Source organism: Grammomys surdaster, unplaced genomic scaffold, assembly GCF_004785775.1.
Source record: "Grammomys surdaster isolate TR1022 unplaced genomic scaffold, NIH_TR_1.0 141, whole genome shotgun sequence".
NCBI lineage: Eukaryota > Metazoa > Chordata > Mammalia > Rodentia > Muridae > Grammomys > Grammomys surdaster.
This window is the reverse complement of record NW_021604599.1, coordinates 9369841-9381267: the sequence shown is the minus strand read 5'-3', so window position 1 is coordinate 9381267 and position 11427 is coordinate 9369841.

Sequence of the window (11427 nt, the reverse complement as noted above, 5' to 3'; positions counted from 1 at the left end):
CCTCCCCCCCGCGGCTACCCCTCTCCCTCTCTCTCTCTCCCTCTCGCTCTCTCTCTCTCTCTCCCTCTCTCCCTCTCTCTCTCATTCATACACACACATACATACACACACACCACCTTAGGTATGGCTGGGGATCTGGGGATATAGCCTAATGGTAGAGCACCCACTTAGAATATACCAGGCCCTAGGTTCACCACCACCACCACCACCACCACTCGCTGCCCCCAGCACTACAGTAAAGATAAAAGCTCAAAGATGGAGCACCTCGCTGTTTTATATATCTATAATGTCAACCCACAAGAGGCTAATACAAAAGGATTGCATGAGTCCAGTAAGTTAAAACCAATCTGAGAACATTGTGAGAGCTTCTCTCAACAAGCAAATAAACCCTCAATCATGTAGAGTGGCATTATGATCAGAGACAATGCTAAATCTGCCGAACTTAAGTGCTTACATTCTGATGTCTTACCTAGAATTTTATCACTAAGTGCAGCAGCTATGAGTATTACAGCTGTTATTACCTCAGTGTTGCTTTGAAAACTCTGAACTGCTCCAGCCTTTTTACTTCACAGTCAAAGAAAGTCAAATCCATCAAAGGTGAGTAACTTGCCCAGGCCATGAACTGTTCAAGGCTTTTCTGCCCTCTTCTAAATCCTCTCTTTGCCCTTGCCTCTGTGCCATAATACATTCCACCCCAAAGCAAATCTAAAGTCTTACTCCTAGGGTTTCCCGGATTATCCTCCTATGGCCCTCCCTCCCTGGAGCCTCCCTGGAGGCTCTTGGTGCCACATTCTCTCTTGGAAGATCTTACCCCATCCCTACCCCCACTGTCCCACCCCCCACATCACTGAACACCTTTTCATCAGCTGTCTTAATTAGGGAGTCTATTGCTGTATTGAAACACCATGACCAAAAAGCAAGTTGGAGAGGAAAGGGTTTATTGGCTTACACTTCCACACGGTAGTCCATCATTGAAAGAAGACAGAATAAGAATTCAAACAGGGCAAGAACCTGGCTGGAGGCAGGAGCTAATGCAAACACTATGGAGGAATATTGATTTCTGGTTTGCTCTGCATGGCTTTGCTCAGCCTGCTTACTTGTAGAACCAAGGACCACCAGCCCAGGGATAGCACCACCCACAATGGGATAGATGTTCCCTTTTCAATCACTAATTAAGAAAATATTTCACCAGATGGCCCACAACCCAATTTTATAGAGAAATTTTCTCAGTGGATGTTTTCTCCTCTCAGATGACTACAGTTTGTGACAAGCTGACATATATCTAGCCAGCATAACTTACCCTTGTCAACTTGACACACAAACACATCACAGTTAAACCATAAACTTTCCTTTCTTGTTCATCCCCAAGATTGCACATTAATAGAGACAGAACATTAAAAAATATTTTACAAACATAAAAAGTCCAGCAGCCTTACAAATTCAAACATTTTAAAATTTGTCTCTGTAAAAAACATACCCAGTCTCTTTTAAAATTGAAATTCTCTGTAAAACCCTGAAATCCCTCTCTCTTTTTTTAAAAGTTAGTCTCTCAACTGTAGGTTCCTGTAAAATAAAAAAATAAGTACTTTGTTACTTCAAAAAAAAAAGAATTAGGGCACAATCAACAATCTGGACAAAGCAAAACAAAACTCCAACAGTGTAAATAACTCTGCTTCCAATATCTGGAATTTGTTTCTGGGCTTTACCCTCTGCAACATACACAGTTTGTCTTCCAACCTCAGGCTGTGTCCACTCCACTGCTGCTGCTGTTCCTGGTGGTCAGTCCATTGTACTGGCTTCTCCAAAACACTAGGGTCTTCTCAATGGCGACGGGCTGCATTTCCACCAGTAGCCTCTCTTCGTGGTGTCAAGTCTCAGCTTCTCTGCATGACCCCTTTAGTCCTGGGCCTTCAGCTGCTACTGAAGCTGTACCTTTACCAATCACCTCTCCCAGTGCCAAGCCTCAGCTGCTCTCCAAGACTGTTTCATGCCTTCAAAACCAGTACCACCTGGGTGACTCTTACACTACCAAAAAGCAAGATGGAGGAGGAAAGGATTAATTTGGCTTACATTCCACATTGTAATCCATCACTGAAGAAAATCAAGACAGGAAACTCAAACAGAGCAGGAACCTGGAGGCAGGAGCTAATGAGGCCATGGAGGAATTCTGCTTACTGCCTTGCTCCTCATGGCTTGCTCAGGCTGCTTTCTTATAGAACCCAGGATCACCAACCCAGGGATACCACCACCCACAATGGGCTGGGCCCTCTCTCACCAATTACTAACTAAGAAAACACTCTGCAGGCTGGCCCACAGCCCAATCTTATGGAGACATTTTCTTAATTGAGGTTTTTCTCCTCTCAAATGATTATAGTTTGTGTCAAGCTGACATAAAATCTAGCCAGCACACCAGCCAGTGACAAAGACACATCCAGATGAGAATAGCTAGGAGAGCCACTAGCTGTACCACAAAGCAGTAGTTTTCCAGTGTTTGGTCTCATGGTATTTTTTTTCCTCTTTAAAATTATTGAGAACTCCCAAAGCACTCAAAAGCAAACAAAAATTAGTGAGAAGAATAGCACTGTGCTCTGTATTTGCAAACCTCTGTGGTGCTTGGCGTAACAGAAGACAACTGGATCCTCGTGTCTAGTTCTGCAGCCTACTTTCATCACAAGTTATGCAGCCTCTGGAGAAGTCCCAGCACATTCATAAGAAACTGAGAGTGAAAGGCTTTGTTCAGAGAATGGTTCTACCGTCACAGACTCTCAGGCGGAATTTCCACTAGCCTTCCCACACAGGGTATTCAATGATAATACACTAAAAACTACTGATACATCAATAAGATCTCAAATCCTGGTGGTCACTCACTAGCCATGTGACCTGGGCATTGGTGAGTACACAAGAAAGAGGCTGGTACAGACAACAAGCAGGCCTTTTCTTTTTTCTTCCTTCCTTCCTTCCTTCCTTCCTCCCTCCCTCCCTCCCTCCCTCCCTCTTTCTTTCTTTCTTTCTTTCTTTCTTTCTTTCTTTCTTTCTTTCTTTCTTTCTTTCTTTTTAAGACAGCTTCATGTATTCCTGGCTAGCCCTAAAATCATTATATAGACAACCATGACCTTGAACTCTTTCTTAGTCCTCCTAAATCCATTTCTGAGACACATGGATTACAGGCATGTATCACTAAACCCAGATTTGTATGGAGTTGGGGGTTTCCCATGCTAGATAAGAACTCTACCAACTGAGTTATATCTCCAGTCTCGGAAAGAATTTTCAGTGCTGCTTCCAAATACACTTAAGAAAGGGGTGTGGGGCTATCTTTAGGGACAGTGCCTGGATAAAAAAAAAAAAAAAAATCATGTCCACTGATGGAGTATCAGGAAGATTAGGAAGTGAAAACTGTAAATTGTACAAACACTTGGTGGTGAAGAATATCCCTTGGGCTATCCATTCCCAGAATTTCTTGGCCCACACCATGCATGAGGCTACCTTGTGGAGAATTAGAGCTATAGAAGCAGGTGTCCTAGTTGTACCACATCCTCCAGCAGTGTCTGTTGTGTCTGAGCCTTTCGGCCCTCACTGATTCATTTGACTCGCCGCTGCCCAACTGCATCAAATGGGAGGTCCCCTGCAGACAAGAGTGCCCTGGTTGAATGTCCCATTTGGACATGCTGTTGGGGATCTCTTTCTTCAGTTCTTGGTGGAGACTGGCTGGGGCTCTCACCTCCCAACCACACTTCATGTGGTAAGCAGGGATGGGATCTGGGACTCATCCTGATCTATTTCCAAGCTAGATAATGAGCAGAAAGTCTTAATTAGAGTTAGTTCTTGGGGAATTGTTGCTGTGGATATTATAAATAATCGTGTGGTCTGCATTGAGCATTGTGAAAATGAGTTTGGCTATCTGGGAACACTCTGCTTCTCCTCCTCAGCCATCTTTTATAGCTACATAGGACCAATACCAAGCTCCAACACCGATCCCTGCTACCAACACACCAGGGACTTGCGGAACTTTTTGTGGTAATTTTAATTGACTCATATAGCCTAGCCCCCATTTCAAAACTACCTTGAGAAAGGACATCAGGGACATAGCAGCCCTGACTCTCCAGCACTCTGAAATTCAATTTGAGCCTAGTTGGAGAAACATGACTGAAATGGTTGGGGAGAAAAAGCTGTTCACAGCAAGAAACACAAGAGCTATTTATTACCTCCCTCCCTCAACAGGGTATCAACCATGTGGGGGTCAGGCTGCTGGCACCAACAACCAAGGGATACACACTGTCAGGCTATCTATCAGGCAGGGAGTAGGAGAAGCACTCAGTTCACCTGAAGGGGGCAGCACCTACAGCTACTGATTAAAGGCTGGATGAAAGAAGCTTCTGATTTCCAGAAATCTAGATTTATTTCCAGAAATCTAGATTTATTTCCAGAAATCTAGATTTTAAATCTAGATTTATTTTTACACACACACACATCTCATTTCTCTTAATGCAGGACAATTCCATCACACAGGATGATAATGCTCCCTCCGCGAGCCATGGACTTGTCTAGTAAAAGTCACAATACCAGATATGAGAAATCTCCTTCTAAGTTGTCAGTCAGACGAGTCCAAGAGACTTCCAAATATAGGCTAATGACATTATCCTTGATGCCTCCCAGGATTTGAAGGTAAGACCCTATTGCTGAAGGCATCACACACTTTAAGCTTGGAGGAATTGAGCGAGAACTCACCTGGAAGCTTCATCCCCAAGGACTTGCTTCATAGTATACAAAGGTGTTATGCAAGCTGTCAAGGAACCTAAATAAGTAAATAAATAAATAAATAAATAAATATCCCACACAGCTGTAAAGCCTATAAACCCCAACAATGACCAGAACACTGTGACCTCAAGGACATAATAGTGGCATTCACATCTTGGGAGTAACCAACAGCCATCTAATTGGTACTAATGCTCACTCAATAAAAGGGAATTCATGCCTGCTAGTGTAAACCCAGCCTACTATCTATGGCTGATGAAGTCATAGACCCTAGAGCAGAACCTGCTACACTTCTAAACTTGTGTAATTCCCAACTGCATTCTAAATATGTATCCTTGCATCCACTGGTAAGTATAGCTTTTACCTTTCATCAAAGAAACTTCTTGGCTGGGCGGTGGTGGCGCACGCCTTTAATCCCAGCACTTGGGAGGCAGAGGCAGGCGGATTTCTGAGTTCGAGGCCAGCCTGGTCTACAGAGAGAGTTCCAGGACAGCCAGGACTACAGAGAAACCCTGTCTCGAAAAACCTAAAAAAAAAAAAGCTTCTTTTTCGAATAGACAGAGGCCACCACAGAAATCCACAATTGGTCAAAATGAAGAAGGCAGTTGACTATAGGGTGCCCATACCATGTTGATAACATCTATAGTACAACGCCTACACTTAAGGCTCAGGGAACATTCTGGAAGAGGAAACAGAAAGACTGAAAGAGCTAAAGTGTCGCCCCCCAGCGTCCGACCAGTGGAATAAGGCAACGACAATAGTGTTCTTCTTCAAGCGGTTTATTCAGCAACCCTTGTATTGTAAGCTTCTTTCGTGCTGCCAGCAGCCACCCACACCACCACCTGCAGCCCCTTAAAGCTTTGCCTCGCTCCTATCAGTAACTGCCATGAGAACACTGGTAATTGGTCACTCCGTATGACGTGAGGCGGGATCATCCGGCAACCACACCTCTTAGCGCAAGCTTTCCATATATGGAGTTGTTTTTCTCTCAAGCAGTGCCCAGTCATCCTGGCTGGCCTTTTGCCAAGCGCCATCTTGAATTGGCACCGGTGGAGCCGCTTCCTACACTAAAGGACAGGACATGTGCTTCAAGACAGCATCTTTTATATATAATATGGAACTGCACCCATGAAATCTCAGCAGTATGCTTGCTTAAACAAAACCTACACAATGACAACACCAATTGACATCCCAATGTGGATGGGAAATCTTGCAAGGCCCTACCCCTAGATGAAAAGCTACAGGCAATTAATGACGTTTAAAAATGGGAGATCAAACCAGGTATGGTGGCACTCACTTTTAATTCCAGCACTTGGAAGGTAGAGACAGGCAGATCTCTATGAGTTAGGGGCCAACCTGGAGACAGAGTTCTGGGACATGAAGAAACACTGTTGGGGGCAGGGGGGACATCAGTCTTCTTCAGGACAAGCTACCTGATAGGTTATCCAGTCCTAAGTGATTAACACCAAACACACAAACATATGAGCAATATTAAATGGGCTCAGAGCATCATGTTTATGTTTGTATAAAAATGAAAGAAGAGGTTGTGACACAGAGAGGGAGTTGGGGGGACACAGAAGGAGTTGGGGGGGAGAAGGAAGGGTGAATATTATGTAAATACAGTACATGGGTAGAAATTCTTTAAGAAAGAAAATCGTACGTGAAGGGAATGAGTGAAGCCCTGAGCAAATGTGAGCAGTTTAATATGGACACAGCCATATAGTGACCTATGGCTCAGCTGTGGTGGGTAGCAAAGCCTTCCATAGCTCTCCCTGACCCCCATGTTTATTGCTCCCCTACAGAGACCTCCCCTACAAGATTAACTACATTTGCCTCTTTGTTCAATATATAAAAATCCTGCAATAACCCCGCCTCCTTGTTCAGCTATATGCAATGACCTTCCCTCCGCGTATTTAATAAACATGCTGAGTTTCTAAGGTGGGTGCTACAGCTTCTCTATCCCAGAGCCCAGACCACTCAATCCCAGCCCTTCTGTGTCTGTGTGTTTCTCTTTCTCCATTCCTTCTCTTCCCTGGTTATGTGTATTCCAGGAGCCATGGTTGTTAACATGAGTATAGGGTTGGGTTTTTTGGGTTTTTTTTTTTTCTTTTAAGTAAAACCAACACTTCAATTACAAAGTGCCATTCTGTTCCCTCCATATGAGTCCCTAGACCCATGCTGAGTCTCCATGCTGTCATGTTTCCATACCGTCATTACCAAGTATGCATCCAAACACAACCCACATTATGTAATGTTCCAGAAGTGATATGTTACTGTTGGTCTATGCCCTGTTTCTAATTTTAAATCAAGCTTTTTAAAAGCCATGTTAAAATGTTCAGACATTTTAATTGGATCATATTCTGTCACTTACATGTACCAAATTTTAGCTTATCTAGTCTTTTTTTGATGAAAATTTAAGTTTTTTTTCTAATTTCAACTATTATGGTACTGTAAATCTTCAACAACAAAAATCTTTCCAGGTATATGAGGTGGCACACACCTGTAATCTCATCATTCAGAAGGCTTAAGCAAGAAGATAGTTTAAGAAAAGGCAGCCTGGGCCACATAGGGAGACCCTGTCTTAAAAGGAAAAGAGAGGCTTTCTCAAAAAAAAAAAAAGAAAAGAAATCCATAATGTTGCAAATACATACCCTATCCAACAGAAAGATTCACCTGATAGTGCCTTTGTTTTACCTATATGGTCCTAATGATTGTTAAGGTCTGAGTAGTGTGTATACACGACTGAAAATATGCACATTTAAGAATGTAATACTGGCCGGGCAGTGGTGGCGCATGTATTTAATCCCAGCACTTGGGAGGCAGAGGCAGGCAGATTTCTGAGTTCGAGGCCAGCCTGGTCTACAGAGTAAGTTCCAGGACAGCCAGGGCTATACAGAGAAACCCTGTCTCAAAAAAACAAAAACAAAAACAAAAACAAAACAAACAAACAAACAAACAAACAAAAAAAGAATGTAATACTGGGGGCTAGAGAGACGGATCAGTGGTTAAGAGCACTGGCTGCAATTCCAGAGGTTCTGAGTTCAATTTCCAGTAACCACATGGTGGCTCACACCCATCTGTAATGGGATCTGATGCTCTTCTGGTGTGTCTGAAGGGAGTGACAGTGTAGTCACATACATAAAATAAATAAATAAATTGTAAAAAATATATATGTAATATTGGGCCAGGTGTAATGGCATACACCTTTTACCCCAGAACTCAAGAGATATAGGGAAACAAATCTCTGTGAGTTTAAAGCTAACCTGATCTGCATAACAATTTCCAGTTCAGACAGAGATAGATAGTAAGACCCTGTTTTAAGAAAAGGAAAAAAAATACAACATATCGCTTTATAGATATAACAAAGAAGCTATTTGTCCACTGTCTAAGATGGACAGAGATGGAAGTAGAGACTGCCTTAGGTGTTTAAATGAAATAATAAGCCATATTTTTTCAAAAACTTACCTATAGATAATGAAATAATTAGGAATAGAGAACAAGAGAATGACTTCATTCTTTGAATATGGTTTGTTGTATTGATCTAGCTATCAAGATACTTAATATTTTACATAATTATCCCAAAGTTAATTGAACAGAAACATAACCCAAAAGTCAGAACCAAGACAGAGAAGATAGTCCAGCCAGTTAGTGACTTAATCATGGAGATACGAACTATTCCACATCACTTTTATCACGATCTATAATTGCAAGCATGCAGGTTTTGTTACTTAGTCACTTCTCAATTGCTGTGAAGAGACACTATGACTACCAGGGGACTTTTAGGAGAAAGAGTTTATTTGGTGCTTACAGTTTTGAAAGGTAAGTTCATGACAATCATGACAAAGAAAATGGCAGCCAGCAGGAAGGGCACTGGAGAAGTAGCTAAGAGCTCACATCCTGAGAAGATAACCATGAAGCAGAGAGAGGAAGGCTAACTGGCAGTGGTATGGGCTTTGAAAACCTCAGAGCCAGCCAGGCAGTGGTGGCACACGCCTTTAATCCCAGCACTTGGGAGGCAGAGGCAGGCAGATTTCTGAGTTCGAGGCCAGCCTGGACTACAGAGTGAGTTCCAGGACAGCCAGGGTTATACAGAGAAACCTTGTCTCAAAAAACAAAAAACAAACAAACAAAAAAACCTGAGAGCCAGCTCTCAATGACAGACCTCCTCCAACAAGGATATATATATCCATCCTATTCCTTCCCAAAGAGTTCCACCAACTATAGACCAAACATTCAAATATATGAGTCTATGAGGGGTCTTCTAATTTAAACCTCTACAACCTTTGATCATTATTGGTTGTGATTTGCTATCCTAGGACTAGGTTGTATATTGTAGAATAAAGCAGTTGCGAAGTCAAAGTTTCCCTTTGATCATATGAAATGTTTTAGCTTTAAAAAGTAAGAGAGGGCCCAGCGGTGACGGTGCACACCTTTAACCCCAGCACTGGAGAGGCAGAGGAAGGCAGATCTGAGAGCCTCTCCTACTCAAGGCATTCTTTTCTAGTTTTTCTCTAATAAATCTATGTTCATTCTTTTTTTTTTAAGAAATGTAAATTAGCCAGGTATGATGCCTCACACCTCTAATCCTAGTCTGTGGGAGGTTAAAGCAAGAAGACTGCAGTTAAAGACCATATCACAAAAGAAGAAAAAAGAGAAATATCGTAAACAAAATGCAGGGGCTAGAGGTGTAGCTCCATAATAGAGTGCATGGTGGGAGTGTAACTAGATAGTAGAATACATGCTAAGCATGCCTGGGGCTCTGGGTTCAATCCCCAGAATTAGAAATTAAATTCTCCAATTCTGTCTCCCTGGGCACCCGCATGGTAACATCTAAAGATTGTTTTCTACTACACGGAATATATCTACTTGAAGAGATGATTGGTTCTAGGTCTGAAGCCAAAAATATGAAGGAATAAACATAAGACACCTTATCAGACTAAAAGGCAAAGTAGTAACAACACTCGTGAGGATGATCTAAGTTACCAACCAAGATGGTGGTCTAAAGATGGGATGACTGGGCCATCACTAAAGACCAAGACTGTGGTAGTCTAAACCCAAGTATGTTACCATCTATATGTTTATAGTGGTTTGTTTAAAAATCATTCTCACGGCCTAGGGAGATGGCTTAGTGGGTAACATGCTTGCTAAGAAAGCTTAAGGACCAGAGTTCAGAACCCAGCATTCTCCTAACTGCCAGGTGGGTGGGGTGGCCCTTCTACAATCTTAGTGCACAAGAGACAGCGACAAGTGATCCTGGTAGCAATCTGGAAATCCAGCCTAAACAAACTTGTGAGGTCTACATACAAAGGAGAGACTCCACCTCAGCCTCGATATAAGAAATGAAGTACATAAGAAAAAAAAATGGTCTCTGACCTCATGTGCATGCATGCTCACATGAGAACACACACACACATTATAAGCCAAGCACAGTAATACATGCCTATAACTCCAGCACTCAAGTTGAAAAGGCATGCAGATTTCTGTGAGTTTGATGCCAGCCTGATCAACACAACAAGTTCCAAGATAGCCAGGGCTATATAATGAGAGCCTATCTCATAAAACAAAAGAGAAAACAGCCACCATTAACTGGTAAAATGCTCCAGACAAAGTACTATCATAAAAGGTAAAGAACAGAAGGGAGGAACCATTTGTTTTTATTTTCCAAAGCTGTGGGTCGAGATTATCAAATCTTTCATGGGAGAAAGTTATCTTCACTTCCCCATGCTAAAGCAAAACTAGAATGCTCTCATTGTGTGTTGCTAAGGAGTTAGTGGATCCCAGCAATGAATATCAACGGCAGCTCACAACCCTAAAGGAAAGACTTTTGGGCCTTTGTGCACAGTGCCAAAGCTGAGTTCTCAGAAGAGAGAAAGGGATACAGAGGGACAGAGAAGGAACTCAAGGAAGGGGACAGACCTAATCAAACATCTGGTCCTATCAGTTTTGTGTGTATCACCCGGGATAGAGAAATACATTATGTACTACCAAGGGATGCTGTTGAACAGCTGAAAGGCTACGAGTGGTTTGGTTCAATACATGGCTCCCAGGCTCCTAGAAGTCTCAGTGGCAGTGCCTGCCACTGAAGACAACATTCACTCCCAGTGCTGCTAAGCCAGGGTGCTCAGGTCACCTCTTCTTGTCTTCTTCTATCATATCTTTAGAGTAAATGCCACCAGCTGAAGTTCCCGATTGAATCTACCAATATTTATTAAGATGCAGCCTTCCAGGGCTGGAGAGATGGCGCAGCAATTAAGAGCACTGACTGCTCTTCCAGAGGTCCTGAGTTCAATTCCCAGCAACTACATGGTGGCTCACAGACATCTGTAATGGGATCCGACGCCCTCTTCTGGTGTGTCTGAAGACAGCTATAGTGTATTCATATACATTAAATAAATAAATGAATGAATAAATAAATAAATTATTTTTGAAAAAGGACGCATTCTTTTTGGTCACACAGGAGGACAAAATTCTCTCCCTAACCTTTGTAAGTGTTTGTCATCAACAGCCATGCTGACTTTGAACAGTAGGAACCTGCATTAAGTGAGGACTAAAGAGAGGTTTACAATGGGATTTCTACCAGGCCTGGTGGCACAGGCCTGTACCCTCAACGCTTTGGATGCTGAGGCAGTGACAGCGCCAGCGCTGCCTGTGGTACCGAGCTCGGGCGTAGGCCTG